The sequence below is a fragment of the Bos taurus genome, chromosome 3, assembly GCF_002263795.3.
Source record: "Bos taurus isolate L1 Dominette 01449 registration number 42190680 breed Hereford chromosome 3, ARS-UCD2.0, whole genome shotgun sequence".
NCBI classification, from domain to species: domain Eukaryota; kingdom Metazoa; phylum Chordata; class Mammalia; order Artiodactyla; family Bovidae; genus Bos; species Bos taurus.
This window is the reverse complement of record NC_037330.1, coordinates 101,982,962-102,000,293: the sequence shown is the minus strand read 5'-3', so window position 1 is coordinate 102,000,293 and position 17,332 is coordinate 101,982,962. Positions and strand designations below refer to the sequence as shown.

Here is a 17,332-nt window from a genome sequence, read left to right as displayed (position 1 = left end):
GGACCCTGATCACTATTGAGAGATAACGTTCCCTAAACCTGAGAGTGAAGCTCTTTAGGAGCCTTTGATGAATGGTGACTGTGTTAGCCTTCACTCATTGCTAATTTCTCTCTGTTCTAAAAACACATGAATTACCAAGCTCATAATCAAATAAACATCATTTCTCTGCCTGGGCAGAAAAAAATCTAAATATTTACACATGTCTTTGTGGTAGAGGATGAGCCACTCATATTTATGGGAAGTTGTTGTTACTGTTTGTTTTTTTTAAATTTTATTTTAGGGGCTTCCTTGGTGGTCTAGTGGTTAAGAGTCTGCCTTCCAATGCAGGGGACCTGGGTTTGATCCCTCATCAGGGAACTAGGATCTCGCATGCCACAGGGCAACTAAGCCCTTGCATTGCGATGAGAAGGCCATGATCCATAGTGAAGACCCAGTGCAGCTAAAATTTGTTTTTATTTTATTGAAGTATCTTTGATTTACAATGTGCTAATTTCTTCTATATATATTTATGTGTGTGTATATATATATATATATATATATATATATATATATATATATATATTCTTTTTCATATTCTTTTCCACTGTTGAATAATAATGGTAGTGAATATAGTTCCCTATGCTATATAGTAGGACTTTATTATCTATCCATTCTATATAATAGTTTGCATCTTCGAATCTCAAATTCCCAATCCATCCCTTCCCCACCCCTCCCTAGGCAACCACAAGTTTCTTCTCTATGTCTGTGAGTCTGTTTCTGTTCATAGACGAGTTGATTTGTGTCATATTTTAGATTCCACATATAAACAATATGATATTTACCTATTTCTGACTTACTTCACTGAGCACGATAATCTCTAGGTCTATCCATGTTGCTGCAAATGACATTATTTCATTCTTCTTTATGGCTAAGTAATGGCAGAAAGTGAAGAAAAACTAAAGAGCCTCTTGATGAAAGTGAAAGAGGAGAGTGAAAAAGTAGGCTTAAAGCTCAATATTCAGAAAACTAAGATCATGGCATCTGGTCCCACCACTTCATGGCAAATAGATAGGGAAACAGTGGAAACAGTGAGAGACTTTATTTTGGGGGGCTCCAAAATTACTACAGATGGTGACTGCAGCCATGAAATTAAAAGACGCTTGCTCCTTGGAAGGAAAGTTATGACCAACCTAGACAGCATATTAAAAAGCAGAGACATTACTTTGCCAACAAAGGTCCGTCTAGTCAAGGCTATGGTTTTTCTAGTAGTTGTGTGTGGATGTGAGAGTTGGACTATAAAGAAAGCTGAGTGCCGAAGAATTGATGCTTTTGAACTGTGGTGTTGGAGAAGACTCTTGAGAGTCCCTTAGACTGCAAGGAGATCCAACCAGTCCATCCAAAGGAGATCAGTCCTGGGTGTTCATTGGAAGGACTGATCCTGAAGCTGAATTTCCAATACTTTGGCCACCTGATGAGAAATCTGACTCATTTGAAAAGCCCCTGATGCTGGGAAAGATTGAGGGCAGGAGGAGAAGGGGACGACAGAGGATGAGATGGTTGGATGGCGTCACTGACTCGATGGACATGAGTTTGGGTAGACTCAGATGGACTGGGAGGCCTGGCGTGCTACAATTCATGGGGTTGCAAAGAGTCGGACACGACTGAGCAAGTGAATTGAACTAAATATTCCACTGCGTGAAGCCATAGTGATGTTACTCTTTGTTCAGTCAGTGAATGTGTATTGGGTACCTGCTATATCCCAGATACTGTTCTATGTGTTGGGGATAAAGTGGTGATCAAAGAATGCAAAGATTCCTTCCCTCACAGAGATCACATTCAAATGGGAAGACAGAAACAAGATACAGAAGTAAAATTATATTATGTTAGACAGTACTTAGTGCTAATGAGAAAAAAAAGGCAAGGAAATGGGATAGAGAATACCTATGTGGTCAGTGATAAGAGGACTGCAATCTTAGATACGGTGGCCAGGGCAAGGCTTCCTGGAAGGGGACCTTTGAATAAAGCCAGAAGGAAGTAAAAGCAAGCCATGTGACTGTCTGAGGGATGGACACGCCAAGATTATGAGTAGTAAGTACTATATACCTAAGTTCCACTTGAAAAGAGAGACATGCTCGGGTGCATTCTTGCTACTGGAGATCTGGGAAATGAGGAGGAACCAGTAAAAATTTCACTGAGGGAGAAGGATTAACAGGAGATTTATGTTGCTCTGGAAGCCCACTGGAAAAAAAATGCTTTCAAGGATGAGAGGGTGACTGAATCTGTCAAGTGCTGCTGGCAGTTGGGTAAGATGAGGGCAGAGGTGGGCCAGCTCTCGAGGAGCAACAGGGGTGAGAACCCGATGGAAATGACTTCAGATGGAGAGAAACTGGAGAAGGCAAGTGCAGATTCTTACTGTGAGGGATTTTGTTTTAAGAACAATAGCTGGAAGGGGACACAGGTAAAGGAAAGTCTTTGCCTTTTTGTTTTCTGGTTTTGGGGGGTTGGGAGATCATATATTAATGGATCTATGCTGGTGGTGATTATGCACTGGAGAGAAACTATCTATGTTGTTAGAGAACTAAGGAAATTGCGGGAGCAAAATGAGGGTGTGGACAGCCTAGGAGAGAAGGCAGAGGCCTGTGGAGAGATGCTGTGATTGGTGGATTTGGTAGCGGGAGCTATCAAAATTCTCTCGAGCTGGCCTCTATTAGTGAAATAAGAAGCAAGGTCATCAGCAGGGAGTGAGAATGAACCTGTATGGAGAGGGAGGAAAGGATGTGAAATAATTAACAGAGAGTTAATGGACTAGAAAAATGTAGAATAATTGCTAGGAAGTTAAGTGCCCACTGGAGGTAAGTGGTCATGAATTTAAAATAGTCTAGTCAACATAATTGCTTTTCTTCAGCCATATTTGGCAGCACTGGTGCAGACATGGAGTAGCTGGGAGAATTGGATTTCATCAATATTTGGGTTTTGCTAAGCAAAGAATGCAGATATGTGGATGATACTGCTCTAATGGAAGGAAGCAAAGAGGAACTAAAGAGCCTGTTGATGAGAGTGAAGAAGGAGAGTGAAAAAGCTGTCTTAAGACTAAATATTTAAAAAACTAAGATCATGGCATTCAGCCCCATCACTGCACGGTAAATAAAGGGGAAAAGATTGAAGCAGTGACATATTTCCTCTTATTAGGCTCCAAATTCACTGACGATGGTGACTGCAGCCATGAAATCAGACGACAATTGCTTCTTGCCAGGAAAGCGATGACAAATCTAGACAGTAATGTTGGCAGAGACATTACTCTGCTGACAAAGGTCTGTATAGTCAAGGCTTTGGTCTTCCCAGTGGTCACGTGTGGTTGTGAGAGCTGGACCATAAAGAAGGCGGAGTGCTGAAGAATTGAGGCCTTTGAATTATGATGCTGAAGAAGACTCTTGAGAGTCCCTTGAACAGCAAGGAGATCAAATCAGTCAATTTTAAGGGCTATCAATCCTGAATATTCCCTGGAAGGACTGATGCTGAAGCTAAAGCTCCAGTATTTTGGTCATCTGATGCAAACATTGACTCATTGGAAAAGTCCCTGATGCTGGGAAAGATTGAAGGCAGAAGGAGAAGAGGGCATCAGAGGATGAAATGGCTGTATGGCATCACTGATGCAATGAACATGAACTTGGGCAAACTCTGGGAGATGGTGAGGGACAGGGAGGCCTTGTGTGCTGCAGTCCATGGGGTTGCAAAGAGTTGGACTCCACTGGGCATCTGAACAACAAGAAGAAAAGAATACAAATTGAGATCTGACCAAGGGAGTTAAGGGTGTTTGCAATGATTGATTTTGATTGGTCATGGAATTTAAACCAGGTAAGGAAATGTCTTGGCCCTGGTGGCTCAGTGGTAAAGAATCCACCTGCCAATGCAGGGAATGTGGGTTCAATCCCTGGGTAGGGAAGATTCCCTGGAGAAGGAAATGACAACCTACTACAGAATTCTTGCCTGGGAAATCCTTTGGACAGTGGAGCCAGGTGGACTACAGTCCATGGTGTCACAAAGAGATGGACACAACTGAGTGACTGAACACGCAGCACAACGAAGTGTCTTAGCTCACGTTCCATAACAAGATACCACAGACTGAGTGGCTTACGCAACAGACATTTATTTTCTCACAGTTTTGGAGGCTAAAACGTCAGGATCAAGGTGTGGGCAAGTTTGGTTTCTGGTGAAGCCTCTCCTCTTGGCTTTTAGGCAGTTGCCGTCTTTCTGTGTCCTCACATTTTCTTATGCTTGTGGACAGAGAAAGAGATCTCTGGTGTCTCTTACTTTTCTGATAAAGACACCAACCTCATGGTTTCATTTTTTAAAAATTGAAGTACAGTTGCTTCACAATATTGTGTTAGTCTTCAGCATACAGCAAAGTGATTCAGTTTTATATATTTTCATGTTCCTTTCGAAACATCATGATTTATTACAGGATGTTGAATATACTTCCCTGTGCTCTACAGCAGGACCTTGTTGTTTATCCATTCATTCTATATATAATAGTTTTCATCTGCAAGTCCCAAACTCCTAATCCAGCCTCCGCCATCCCCCACTTGGCAACCACAGATCTGTTCTGTCTGTCTGTCTGTTTCTGTTTCATAAATAAGTTCATTTGTGCCGTATTTTAGATTCCATATGTAAGCAATATCATATGGTATTTGCCTTTATTTTTCTGACTTATTTCACTTAGTATGATAATCTCTAGGTCCAATGATGTAGCTCCAAATGGCATTATTTCATTCTTTTTTATGGCTGAGTAATATTCCATTGTATATATGTATGATATCTTCCTTATCCATTCATTTATTTATGGACATCAGTTTGTTTCCATGTCTTCAGTTCAGTTTAGTTCAGTTCAGTCACTCAGTTGTGTCTGACTCTTTGCGACCCCATGGACTGCAGCACACCAGGCCTCCCTTCCCATCACCAATTCCTGGAGTTTACTCAAACTCATGTCCATTGCATCAGTGATGCCATCCAACCATCTCAGCCTCTGTAATCCCTTTCTCCTTCCACCTTCAATCTTTCCCAGCATCAGGGTCTTTTCAAATGAGTCGGTGCTTCGCATCAGGTGGCCAAAGTACTGGAGTTTCAGCTTCAGCATCAGTCCTTCCAATGAATATTTGGGACTGATTTCCTTTAGGATGGACTGGTTGGATCTCCTTGCTGTCTAAGGGACTCTCAAGAGTCTTCTTCAACACCACAGTTCAAAAGCATCAATTCTTTGGCACTCAGTTTTCTTTATAGTCCAAATCTCACATCCATACACAACTACTAGAAAAACCATAGCCTTGACTAGATGGACCTTTGTTGGCAAAGTAATGTCTCTGCTTTTGAATATGCTGTCTAGCTTGGTCATAACTTTTCTTCCAAGGAGCAAGCATCTTTTAATTCGTGGCTGCAGTCATCATCTGCAGTGATTCTGGAACCCCAAAAATAAAGTCTCTCACTGTCTCCATTGTTTCCCCATCTATTTCCCATGAAGTGGTGGGACCAGATGCCATGATCTTAGTTTTCTGAATGTTGAGCTTTAAGCCAACTTTTTCACTCTCCACTGTCACTTTCATCAAGAGGCTCTTTAGTTCCTCTTCACTTTCTGCCATAAGGGTGGTGTTATCTGCATATCTGAGGTTATTTCTATTTCTCCTGGCAATCTTGATTCCAGCTTGTGCTTCATCCAGCTCAGCATTTCTCATGATGTACTCTGCATATAAGTTAAATAATCAGGGTGACAATATACAGCCTTGATGTACTCCTTTTCCTATTTGGAACCAGTCTGTTGTTCCATGTCCAGTTCTAACTGTTGCTTCCTGACCTGCATACAAATTTCTCAAGAGGCAGATCAGGTGGTCTGGTATTCCCAACTCTTTCAGAATTTTCCACAGTTTATTGTGATCCACACAGTCAAAGGCTTTGGCATAGTCAATAAAGCAGAAGCGATATTTTTCTGAAACTCTCTTGCTTTTTCGATGATGCAGTGGATGTTGGCTATTTGATCTCTGATTCCTCTGCCTTTTCTAAATCCAGCTTGAACATCTGGAAGTTCATGGTTCTGTTGAAGCCTGGCTTGGAGAATTTTGAGCATTACTTTACTAGCATGTGAGATGATTACCAGCTGAGCCACAAGGGAAGACCTTCCATGTCTTTGCTATTGTAAATAATGCTGCTATGAACATAGATGTGCAAAAATATTTTTTACTTATAGTTTTGTCCAGATATATGCCCAGGAGTGGGATTGCTGGATCATATGACAACTCTAGTTTTTTGAGGAACCTCCATACTATTCTGTACAGTAGCAGCACCTACTTACATTCCTACCAACAGTGTAGGAGGGTTCCTTTTTCTCCACACTCTCTCCTGTGTTTGTTATTTGTAGACTCATTAATGATGGCCATTCTGACCAGTGTGAGGTGGTACATCATGGTAGTTTTGGTTTATGTTTCTCTAATAATTAGTGATGTTGAGTATCTTTTCATGTGCATATTAACCATCTGTGTGTCTTCTTTGGAGAAATATTTATTTAGATCTTCTGCCCATTTTTTGATTGGGCTGTTTTTGTTGTTGTTGTCAAGCTATAAGAGCTATTTGTATATTTTGGAAAGGAAGCCCTTATTGGCTTATGATATCATTTAATCTTAATGAGATCCTTAAAGGCCCTATCACCAAATGCAGTCACATTGGAGGTTGGGGTTTAAACATTTTAATTTTGTTTTTTGGGTGTTTTTTTTTTTTTTTTTGCCACACCAGGTGGCTTGTGGGATCTCAGTTCCCCAGTGGGGGATCAAACCCTGGCTTACATCAGTGAAAGCATCCTATCTTAATCACTGGATCACCAGGGAATCACTAACTTATGATTTTGGAGAAATGCAATTACTCCATAACAGAAGGAATGATTTGAGAGGATCTAGGATGGTGAAAAGGTGGTAAGATTAATGGATTATAAGTAATGGTGAGATGATGGATAACTGGAATTGAAGCATTAGAAGGTATGAGCTGGAAGTGTAGGAGGAATTGATTGGACAGGGGAGTATGAAATAGGGATTATAGAGGAGCTGCAGTCATTTGTAATGACAAGATCTAGGGTGTGACAGTGGGAATGAATGGTTGAGGTAGAGGCAGATGAGTAAAAAGACCACAGGTAGAAAGGATGCAAAGGAACTGAGGGGCTAAGGCATTAGAAGGACCATCTTGTGCATACTGAAATTATCAGGATTATCACAGGAGCAGCATTGTAGAGAGAGACAGCAAGCCAGGGGTTAAACCTTTACGGAAGGAGAGAGAACAGCTCAAGGTAAATAGATGATAGAAGTAAAGTGGGACTTTATTGGGGGAAAATGTAGCATAACCAATCATAAGTCACAGAGAAAGATATTTGCAATCCATATAACCAACAAGGATGTCACAGATTGAGTTTTCCAGAAGCAGATGTTGAGATAGAATTTGAGGTACAAGAAATTTTTTAGAGATCAACACTTGTGAAAGGAAGTAGGAGGAAGGAGGATTGGGCAGAGGAAGAACTTAAACTATGATACAGGTCCTACAGAGCTCAGGGAGCTCTGGAGCAAATACTGCATGTCAAAGTGTTCAATATTATGTCAAAATAGTTGGGTCTTTAGACCCCACAGCCTGCCTCAGTCACCAGAGACGGACTGCACTGTTATGCGACCGACCTTGGGCGGGCAGTCACTTGCAAATGTGGCAGATCCTGAAACAGCTGACAGCTGGAAGTTGTCTGCTTAATACACTCCCTATAGCTGGAAAACAAGTTCTGTCTGAAGGGGCATCTAGGTAGTGCATCTCAGTGTCCACCGCAAAGAGACTCATATTTTATTTTGCATATATGAAGAACCCCTATGCAAAGAACAATGCATACATGCACGCATGCTCAGTCACTTCAGTCGTGCCCAACTCTTTGCCACTCTATCAACTGTAGCCCACTAGACTCCTTTCTCCATGAGATTCTCCAGGTAAGAATACTGGAGTGGGTAGCCATGCCCTCTTCCAGGGGATCTATCTGACCCAGGGATTGAACCCTCCTCTCCTGTGTCTCCTACACTGCAGGCAGATTCTTTACTGCTGAGCCACTGAGGAAGCCCTGCAAAGGATTAGCTGCTGCCTAAGTATGAATCTCTTTACATTCCAAATGCAGCAGCAAGTATGAATATCTTTACATTCCAAATAGCAGTATAGAAGAGGAGTCAACACATGATGTCCTAAGGGATGGGCAACTGTCTTTGTAAATACATATTTACTGGAACACAGTTATACCCTTTCATTTAGGCATTGTCTTTATGGCTGCCATCATGCTACAATGGCAGGGTTGCAGTTATAGAGATAGTATAACTTGCAAGCTTAAAATGTTTATTATCTGGAACTTTAAGAAAAAGTTTCTTGACTCCTGATATAGAGCAAGAAAAAAAAAAAAAAAAAAAGACAAAACCTATACTTTTAGCATAGCTAGATGACAGAGAATGCCCAAACTTCAAATTACCTGTAAGTAGAAAAGCAAAACCAAGTCCCAGTGAGGTCTTTCATGATTCTATTGCAAATCTTTGTGGAGAGCAAGGGCAGGAAAAACTGCAGAAAAGAAGAGGGGACAGCTAACAGCAGGTCAAAGATTGATCTAAAATTGCTACTGTGGGGAAAAATACTGAAAAAGAATCCTTGTGGATCAGAGCACCAACCATGGGAAGGGATATAAAAAGGCATTTCAGGACTAGGGAGGCAATCTCAGAAAAGCAATTCTTCCAGGGGAATAGAATGCAAAAAAGGAAGGGAGAAGGCACCCTTTGGAGTTTAGATGGTAAAGAGGAAAATAATCAAAAGAGAAAAATGTTGAGCCATGCAACGCAAAACAGAACCAAAAAAATTGCAGAATAAAAACTACCATCAAACACACCCATCCACATTCAAGTATCTGTTCTCAGATTTTTTGGTCTCAGGACTTTGTTACACTTTTAAAATTTGAGTGCCTTGAAGACCTTTTGTACTTGTGGGTTATATCTACCACTATTTACTATATTTGATATTAAAACTGAGAATTAAAAATATTTTAGAAATTAATTTAAAAGCAACAATGTAGTATTTTTATGAAAAACAACTATATTTCTCAAAACAAAAAGTTCATGTGAAGAGTGACATTATTTTTACATTAAAAAAAATCTCTTTAATGTCTGGCTTAAGAGAAGACAACTGATTCTCTTATACGTATATCTGCATTCAATCTGTTGCAATAGCACATCGTATAGCTTCTAGAAAACTCCACACACTAGTAAGATAATCAGAGTGAAAGAGGCAAATAACGTATTTGTACTATAATGCAACTAGTTTTGACTTTGTAGCTACCTGAAAGATTCTGAGGACCTGGACCACCAGGGAAGTCCATTTTTGGTTTTTTAAGGAAGCTTCATACTGTTTTGCATTGTGACTGTGCCACTTTATGTTCCCTCTGTGGTGTAGGAGAGTTCCCTTTGCTCTGCCCCTTCTCAAGCATTTATTATTTGTAGACTTTTTGATACTAGCCATTTTGACCAGTGTGAGGTGATACCTTATTGTGATTTTAATTTTCATTTCTCTAGTTATTAGAAATTTTGAGCATCTTTTCATATGCCTGTTAGCCATTTGTGTGTCTTCTTTGGAAAAGTGTCTGTTTTTCTGCCCGTTTTTCTGATTGAGTTGTTTGTTTTCTCAATATTGAGTTGTATGAGCTGTTTCTATATTTTTTATATTAACACTTTGTTGGTTGCGTTGTTTGCAAATATTTTCTCCCATTCTGTAGTTTGTCTTTTTCATTTTTTTCTTATTTTTTTAATTCTGTATTTGTGTGTGTGTGTGTGTGTGTGTGTTTTAACGTGGACTATTTTTACGGTCTGTATTGAATTTGTTACAATATTGCTTCTGTTTTATGCTTTGGTTTTTTGGCCACAAGGCATGTGGGATCTTTGCTCTTCAACCAGGGATGGAACCTGCACCCCCTGTACTGGAAGGTGAAGCCTTAGTCACTGGACTGCCAGGAAGTCCCTGTCTTTTTGTTTTGTCAATGGTTTCTTTTGCTGTGCAAAATCTTTTAAATTTGATTAGTGCCATTTCTTTATTTTTGCTTTTATTTCTTTTTCCTTGGGAGACTGATCTAAGAAACCATTGCTAAGAATGGTTGATGTAAGAAACAATTTATGTCAGAGAGTGTTTTTGTCTATGTTCTCTTCAAGAAATTTTATGGTATGTCTTACATTTAGGTCTTTAAATCATTTTCAGTTTAATTTTTTATATAGTGATCAGAAATGTTCTATTTTTACTGTTTTATATGTAGATTGATTGACCATGGGCATATGGGTTTATTCACGAGCTCTCTATTCTGATTCGTTGATTTATGTGTCTGTTTTTACACCAACACATGCTGTTTGATTATTGTATATATGTAGTATAGTCTGAAGTCTGGGAGGGTTATACCTCCACCTTTGTTCTTTTTTCTCAGGATTTCCTTGGCCATTCTTTTCTTTTGCGGTTCCATATAAAATTTAAGATTATTTGTTCTAGTTCTTTGGAAAATGTTATGGGTATTTTGATAAGGATTGTATTAAATCTGTAGATTGCTTTGGGTAGTATGGCCATTTTAACAATATTAATTCCTCCTATTCAAGAGCATGGAATATATTTCTTTTTCTTTGAATCATCTTCAGTTTTATCAATGTTTTATAGTTTTCAACATATAGGTCTTTCATCTCCTTGGATAAGCTTATTCCTAGGTATTTTTTTAGATGCAGTTTTAAATGGGATTGCTTTTTAACTTTTTTCTGGTATTTTGTTATTAGTGAATAGAAATGAAATAGATGTCTGTACATTAATCAACTATCCTGTTACCTTGCTGAAGTCATTTATTAGTCCTACTGGTTTTTGTGTAGAGACTTTAGGATTCTCTATTTAGTATATTGTTATCTGCAAATAGTGACAGTTTTACCCCTTTCTGTCCAATTTGGGTATATTTTATTCCCTTTTCTTGTCTGATTGCTGTGGCTAGGATTTCCAATTCTGTGTTAAAATGAACTGGGGAGAGAGAAATTATTGTCTTGTTCCTGACTTTAGCAGGAAGTCTTTCAGCTTTTCACTATTATGTTGGCTGTGGGTTTGTTGTAAATGAACTTTGTTATGTTGAGATATATTCCCCCAAACCCTCTTTGGTGAAAGTTTTTATCATGAACGTATATGGAATTTTGTCAAATGCTTTTTCTGTATCTATTGAATGATCATGTGGTTTTTGTCTTTCCTTTTGTTAATATGGCATATCACAGTGATTTGTGTATCCTGAGCCATCTTCGTGACCTTGGACTGAATTCAACTGGATCATGGTAAATGGTCCTTTTTTTGCACTATTGGATTGGGTTTGCTAATATTTTGTTGAAGATTTTTGTATCTACGTTCATCAAAGATATTGACCTGTGATTTCTTTTTTAGGATAATGTCTTTGTCTGATTTTAGTATCAGGGTAATGGTGACTTCCATAAAATGAATTTGAGAGTGTTTGCACTTGAATTTTTGGGAATAGTTTGAGAAGGATAGCTGTAAGTTTTTCTTTATATGTTTGGTAGAATTTCCTCAGCGAAATGGTCTGGTCCTGGGATTCTGTTTGCTGTTTTTGTTTGTTTACTTTTCTTTCTTTCTTTTTTTTTTTATTACAGATCATATTTCACTTCTAGTAATTGGTCTGTTCAAATTATCCGTTTCTTCTTAACTCACTTTTGGCAGGTTATATGTTTCTAGAAACTTGTCTATTTCTTCTAGGTTGTCCAATTTGTTGACAAGTAGCTGTTCACTGTATTCTTTTGTCTGTTTGTTTTTTTAATTCTCTGGTATCAGTTTTTATTTCTCTTCTTTCATTTCTGTTTTGGTTGCATAATGAGGCATGTGGGATCTTAGTTCCCTGACCAGGGATCAAACTCATGTCCCCTGCATTGAGAATGGGGAATCTTAACCACTGGACTGCCAGGGAAGTCTCTCATTTCTTAATTTGTTTATATGAGTCCTCTCTTTTCTTCTTGGTGAGTCTGATTAGAGGTTTGTCAATTTTATCTTTTTAAAAAATCAACTGTTGGTTTTATTGATCTTTTCTATTGTTTTTTTTAATCTCTATTTTAATTATTTCCTCTCTGATCTTGCTAATTTCCTTCTTTATCTGGCTTTGGACTTTTTGCTTCTTTTTTTTCTAATTCTTTAAGTGGTAAGTTAGGTTGTTTATTTGAGATTTTTCTTGTTTCTTGAGAAAGGGCTGTATTGCTATGACCTTACCTCTTAGAACTGTTTTTGCTGTATCCCATATATTTTGTAAGTTTGTGTTTTCATTTTTGTCTTTGAGGTATTTTTATTTCTTCTTTGATTTTATCATTGACCCATTGTTTTTTTAGTAGCATGTTATTTAGTCTCCATGTGTTCGTTCTTTCCCCATTTTTCCCCCCTGTGTTTGGTTTCCAGTTTCAAACCATTGTGGTCAGAAAATATGCTTGAAATGTTTTCTATCCTCTTAAATTTATTGATACTTATTTTGTGACTTAGTATGTGATGATCTATCCTAGAGAATGTTAATATGCACTTGAAAAGAATGTGCCCTATGTTTTTGGTTTTGGTTATAGTGTCCTGTACATAACAGTTAAGTCCAGCTAGTCCATTGCATCATTTAGGACCTTTGTTGTCTCATCGATATTCTGTTCTGATGATCTATCCATTGATGTCAGTGGCTTGTTAAAGTCTCCTACTATTATTGATTTAGTATCCGTTTCTCCATTTATGTCTGTTAGTGTTGTTTTATGTATTTAGGTGCTCATACGTTGGGTGTGTATATGTTAACCAGTGATATCCTCTCGTGTTGATCCCTTTATCCTTATATACATGATCCTTTCTTTGTGGCCTTTGCTTTAAAGATGATTTTGTCTCATATGGCTAATGCTATCCTTACTTTCTTATCATTTCCATTTGCATGAAATACCTTTTCCATTCTTTAACTTTCAGTCTGTGTGTGTGTTTTGCCATAAAATGAGTCTCGAGTAAGCAGAATATTGTAGGTTCTTGATCTATTTTTTTTTTTGTATTCAATCACTGTCTTTTGATCAGAGCGTTTAGATAATTGACACTTAAAAGTAATTATTGATAGGTATGTACTTCTTACCATTTTAATCCTTATTTTCCATTGTTTTTTAGTTCTTCGTTAATTTCCTCATTTTGTCTTTTCCTTTTGTGGTTTGATGATTTTCTTCTGTAATATGCTTGAGTTCTTTTCTTTTTGGTTCTTGTAAAACTTTTGTATGTTTTTTTTTTTGTGGCTACCATGGACTTCAAGTATGTTGACCCGTAACTATCCACTTGCTTTAAACTGATAGCTGTTCAAGTTCAAACACATTCTAAAAGATCTACCTTTTTATTCCCCTCCCCACATTTTGTAATTTTGATGTCCTATTTCACATCTTCAAGTTTATGTTTTTACTGTTTATTATAGTTATAATCACTTTTAAAATTTTTTGATTATTTTTTGAACTGTGTACTGACTTGTTTAAGTGATCTTCAATTCTTTTATCTATTTACCTTTCCTATTGTGATTTTCCCTTTCTTTCTTTTTCTTTTTTTAACGGTTTCCAGTCCTTTTATATGTGCATTAAATACAATAGGTGTGATGAGTCCTCCAGGAGTACTGACTGCAACACTGATATCAACAACATGATTCTGTCTTACAACTGTGTCCAACCATGAAGAATTTCCTTCAGGAACTTTTAAACATGCCAAAGCTGTAACTTTTATAATATAGTCATTGACGGAAATGTTGCTTTTTCCTTGTAGCATCTTCTTTTTTGTTGTCGTACCAACAAAATTTCTCCCATATTTGCATCAATAGAAGGGTAATAATGAGGTATTGTTTGCTTAGATTGCATTGACTTCTGTGCAATGACTTGGTGAATGTTGGTGACTGGGATATCTGTGAAGACACCTGTAGGAACTGGAGCCAGTCCTCGACTTAGGGGAGGCACAGCGGCTGCTAGAGTGAGAGCAGTTTTCATAGGCACAAAGGAGTTGATCTCCTTCTTAATGATTCTGCCATCTGGTCCTGTCCTTTTTACTTGGGTAAGGTCAATCCCTTTCTCTGCTGCTAACTTCTTTGCAAGCGGGCTAAGGAGCGCTCTTCCCTTTAGTCCAGCTGGAGCAGCTGGCCAGTGGCCTGAAGATGGATGGGCTAGCTGGTGTGCTGGTGGTGTTAAATCAGTTACTTCAGTTGGCCAATAGTCAGCAAACGCTGGTATACCTGCCTCTTTTTCTACAATGATACAGAGTGGAGTTCTACAGGGACATCTCGTGTGCCTTCAGGGATCATGATTTTTGCCTTCTTCCTGCACTTTGAAACCTATAGAGGCCTTGTCAGTCTCTATCTCTGCCAATAAATCTCCTTCATTTGGCTCCTCACCCACTTTTTTTCCCCCCATCTCTGAACTGTGCCCATGGTCACGATGGGAGAGAGGGCAGGAAGAACCACCTGCATGTGAGTAGGAGATGAGCTACCAGGAGCCTGAGCAGAAGGTGCAGGTGATGGAGCAGCGGCGGCAGGGGTTGATGCCGGGGCTCCTTGTGGGCAGGTGCTGCCAAAGAATCAAGTGTGTAATTTTTAAAGGTTTCCATATCTTCAGGCTTTTCAACTGTGATACAGATGATTGCTCCAACTGGAACATCTCTGGTACCTTCAGCAACAAGGATCTTTGCCATATAACACTCCTCCACGCTCTCAAATCCAACAGTAGCTTCATCAGTTTCAACCTCTGCAATTAGTTCACCCTCATTGATTTTTTTCTCCTTCCTTCTTTTCCCAGCGGGCTATGGTGCCTGCCTGCATTGGAGGGAAAACTGAAGGCAATGGAATCTTCTGATGCGTGGGTAGGCTATGCCAGCGGCGGCTAGGTGATCCCTAGAGCTGCAGCAAGACGCGATTCCATGGTGTGGCCCAAGAGATGGGGCTCCAGCCGCACAGTGCGGAGACCCTGCCATACCCTGTGGTCTTGCTGCTGTGACGAGCCAGCCTGCGGGGTCACGCACGGAGCTCCCGGCTCCTCCTGCAAGGCAGTCTACTGAGCCCCGAATCCTGTCCTTGGTGTATTTTGAGCCCGTCGCGCACAGACGCGCCACATAGTGCCACAGACCCAACATCCGAAAAGCAACATACAGATTCTTGCATCTTTTTCATTTAGAGAAGATCCTTCAGTATTTCTTTTAGGGTAGGTTTCAGTTCAGTTCAGTCCAGTCACTCAGTCGTGTTCGACTCTTTGCAACCCCATGAATCACAGCATGCCAGGCCTCCCTGTTCATCACCAACTCCCGGAGCTCACTGAGACGCACATCCATTGAGTCAGTGATGCCATCCAGCCATCTCATCCTCTGTCGTCCCCTTCTCCTCCTGCCCCCAATCCCTCCCAGCATCAGAGTCTTTTCCAATGAGTCAATTCTTCGCGTGAGGTGGCCAAAGTACTGGAGTTCCAGCTTTAGCATCATTCCTTCCAAAGAACTCCCAGGGCTGATCTCTTTCAGAATGGACTAGTTGGATCTCCTTGCAGTCCAAGGGACTCTCAAGAGTCTTCTCCAACACTACAGTTCAAAAGCATTAATTCTTTTGTGCTCAGCCTTCTTCACAGTCCAACTTTCACATAGCCTTGACTAGACAGACCTTTGTTGGCAAAGTAATGTCTCTGCTTTTGAATATGCTATCTAGGTTGGACATAACTTTTCTTCCAAGGAGTAAGCGTCTTTTAATTTCATGGCTGCAGTCACCATCTGCAGTGATTTTGGAGCCCCCCAAAATAAAGTCTGACACCGTTTCCACTGTTTCCCCATCTATTTTCCATGAAGTGATAGGACCAGATGCCATGATCTTCATTTTCTGAATGTTGAGCTTTAAGCCAACTTTTTCACTCTCCACTGTCACTTTCATCAAGAGGCTCTTTAGTATTGCTAAATTATTTTTTTCTTGTCTGAGAAATTCTTTCTCTTGCCCATTCTAAATGATAATCTTGCTGGATTATCTATTGTGGTCTTGAAGACTGTTTTTATTTGGGAGCATCCCTGTGCAGGCTGCGTGCTTCCCGTGTCTTCGGTGTTAGGGTTGGTTTTGATATGGACACCAGCCACATCTTTTCTCAGGGTGGCTGGCCACCATCACCTTGATAGGGGCTGTGGTTGGTGTTGGAGGATCTAAAGCCTGTAAAGGGTGTGAGGCAGGACTTCTTCTCTGCTCCATGGCTGCTGCCATACTAAAAAGGGTGTAGTCTACTCCCCAGTTGTTGAAGTAGAAGCCCTGAGGGTTGAACTCAAAAAGGTTCCATTCTCCTTGAGGGCATGCTCTGCCCCCAAAGAGAGGAGTATTAAACACATGAGGCTCGTGTGCTCACAGAGAACTGATGTGTTACTTGTGTAAGTGTCTGAAGCTCTCTCAGACACAGCTCAAGTTTGAGTCTCTTCACCTGTTGTGTTGTCCCAGATCTAGTGGAAGGCTGTGGCATGGAGTGGGTAGGGTCAGAGTACTCACTAGGCTGTGGCTGGGGCTAGGTTGGGGCATTGTGGCTGTAGGAATTTACATTGCTGTCTTGCTACAAGAGATCTGGGCTGCCTCTGTGGCAGTCTTCTTCCAGGATCTGTCTGCCCCAGGTCCAGTGCCAAACTGTGGCATGGCGTGGGCAGGCTGTTTGTTTAGCTGGGAACAGTGTTGGGAACAGGGACCTAGTGTGCTTGTTCCTAGCACTGCTTGAGTAAGTACTGACAATGGCTACTGCTTTCCTGTCTGGGCCACATCCCAGGGCCCTCGGGGGTGGTCTCTGTATAGCTAGACCAAATATTTTCCCAGGGCCAAGTCTGCCCAGATCTTGCACTTAACTGTGGTATGGAGTGAATAGGGCCTGAGTTTTTGCCCCACTCAGATTGGGGAGTGTGGCGAGGCAGCTGCCAGTGTAAAACTCTCTCTGCCCTGTTTGTTAGCAAGCCAGCACCTGTGCACTCTTTGTGGGTAGAGTATAGGATTCTCCACCCTTCCATCTGTCCCAGTGGTTCTCCCAACAACCAAGGGGGCTTGCCTTCTTTGTATAGGACACCAGGACTGGGGTGCCCTGCTTCCAGGGTGAGGGTCCACCTGTGTGGACCTTCTTTTGATTTCTCTCAGAGTTGGAGGTCCCAACCTTATGCCTTTTTCCTGTCCTACCTGGTTGCATAGAAATCTTTCTTGCAGCTTTGGTTGTATAGGAGTTCTTCTGCCAGTTTCTGGCTAGTTCTCTAAGAGACTTGTTTCATGTGAAGATGTATTTTTGATGTG

At 40.3% G+C, this 17,332-nt stretch overlaps 1 protein-coding gene and 1 pseudogene across 6 annotated transcripts in view; one reads left to right on the top strand and one right to left on the bottom strand.

Moving 5' to 3' along the window:
* The window catches only part of KLF17 (KLF transcription factor 17), a 103,575-nt gene that overhangs the window by 38,912 nt on the left and 47,331 nt on the right, over window positions 1-17,332 (top strand). The gene's annotated exons all lie outside the window — the stretch shown is intronic.
* LOC101906039 (dihydrolipoyllysine-residue acetyltransferase component of pyruvate dehydrogenase complex, mitochondrial-like) lies at window positions 13,567-16,696 on the bottom strand (annotated as a pseudogene).